We start from the raw sequence: 2,459 nt of genomic DNA on the forward strand, positions 1-2,459 counted from the left end.
TTTCCCTCTTTCCTTTTTTCTTTTTTAACTTCCATTTCTTGGTTTCTCGTATCTCCACTCCAACAGCAAGCTCCCTTAGCACTCTTATTTTGTTGGTTTTTGGCTCCTGTTTCTCCTCTTTCCCATACCCATATTAACTTCACACATAAAACCTCCCCTCTACTTCCTACCTACCTGCACTGTGCACTGAACATCACAACCCTGAGCAGCAGGGGTAAGGCCTACTGAGACTTGCCCAGCACTAATCCCAGCCTGCCCTTTCAGCCCCAGTACATGCCACACACAAGCCATCCCAGCCCCTCTCTTCAGCTGGACCTGCCCTGTTGCATCATAGCCTGAGTGACTGGCCCTGCCAATTGGACAAGGAGGTGAAAAGTGACCACAGACAAGCAAACAACAAAGGGCACACAGCCCACCTGCTCAAACATAAAAAAGCCAAACAAAAATCAGGATGAAACAAATTTGCGATCAGTAAATGAAGAAAGTAACTACTGAATGTCCTGAAAACAGACAATATCAAAACATAAAAAAAACAGGACATGATGGTTCTAATAGGCGTCCAAAATAAAACACCAGATGACTTTTCAGTAGAAAAAAAGGCACTAGAACTACAAGACAGGGAATTCAAATCTCTAATATGAAGAGCTATCCAAGATTAAAGCAAAAAGCAGGCAAAAATGAGGAAAAATAGACAAATTCATGGAAAAGGCTGACAAATTCATGGAAAATACAGACAAAAAACTAGAAGAATTCAGGAAAATAATATAGGAACAACATACCAAAATAAATTCACAACTACAGATTATACAAAAACAATTAGAAATCCGAAAGGTAAACAAAAAAATTTCAGAAAGGGACAGTGTCATAGAAGGCCTGAGGAGTAGGTTTGAAATGATGGAAGACAGGATCAGTGAAATAGAAGAGAAACACTTGGCTACAACTCTGAGGGAAACCCAGAATAAAGAATCAAGCAAAATGAAGAAACCCTGAGAATTATGTGGGATACAATCAGAAGCAAAAATTTGCAAGTAATTGGAGTTCGAGAACAGGGGGAGAAATTGGAAAACACAGAGAGGATCGTTAAAGAATTGCTGACAGAAAACTTCCCTAATATCATGAAAGATAAAAAGGTGATCTTCCAAGAAGCTCAATAAGCCACATATAGGATAGACCCCAAAAGAAAATCACCAAGGCATATCATAATCACACTCGCCAAAACCAAAGACAAAAAATCCTGAAAGCAACTTGAGAAAAAAAAGTGAAATACACAGGAGAAACAATAAGACTAAGCTCTGATTATTCAGCACAAACCATGAAAGTAAGAAGGCAATGGGATGACATACATAAAACCTTGAAAGAAAAAATTGCCAACCAAGAATGGTACATCCTGCGAAAACCTCGTTCAAATATGATGGCGAAATTAGGATATTTCCAGATAAATAGAAATTAAGGAATATATAAAAACCAAACCAAAATTATAAAAATTATTAGAGGGAGTCCTTTGGTCTAAGAAAAACAGCATCGGACCACAGCCTAAATCTAGGATGCTAGATTGTACTAGCCAGACACCAACCTAGGAAATGAACTCTCAAGGACTATCCAAAACCAAAAGAATTACAACAGGGAACCAGAGAGGTTAATCTGTAAATGACGACAATGTCAGAACAATAAAAGAGGGAATAAATGGTGTAGGAATAGAACTTTCTAATGGAGAGGAAAGCAAGGCGATACCAAGTAATAATGTACTGGTTCAAACCTAGGAGGATAAGGGTAAATTTCAAGGTAACCACAAAGAAAGCTGACAAACATAATCATCAAAATAAAGAAGAAAAACATAAAGTCTGAATAAAAACAAAATCTGCAAAATAATAACAAAAGAAAAAGAAGTCCACAAACAAAAGGAATTCAGCACAAGAGAGTAAGGGGAACAAAGAAAATGTCAGCACCACAAAAAAAAGCAGTACAAAACGACAGCAATAAACTCACACCTACCAATAATTACACTGAATGTAAATGGTTTAAACACAACCATAAAGAGACGTAGAGTGACAGAATGGATAAGAAAACAGGATCCATCAATATGCTGTCCACAAGACACACACCTTAGAAACAAAGATGTAAATTTTATTAAAAATCAAAGGAATGGGGAAAAAAAAGCAAGTAACTACCAAAATAGAGCAGGAGTGGCAATACTAATCTCAGATAAAATAGACTTTAATACGGAATCTGCCATAAAAGACAAAGAAGGGCACTATATAATGATTAAAGGGATGATCCGTCATGAAGAATCAACCATAATAAACATCTATGCACCCAGTGACAGGGCACCAAAATTCACAAAGCAAACTCTAACACCACTGAAAAGAGAAATTGACAGTTCCACAATAATAGTAGGAGACTTCAACACATCACTCTCGGTAAAGGACAGAACACCTAGAAAGAAATTCAGCAAAGATACA

Source organism: Elephas maximus, chromosome 14 (genome assembly GCF_024166365.1).
Source record: "Elephas maximus indicus isolate mEleMax1 chromosome 14, mEleMax1 primary haplotype, whole genome shotgun sequence".
NCBI classification, from domain to species: domain Eukaryota; kingdom Metazoa; phylum Chordata; class Mammalia; order Proboscidea; family Elephantidae; genus Elephas; species Elephas maximus.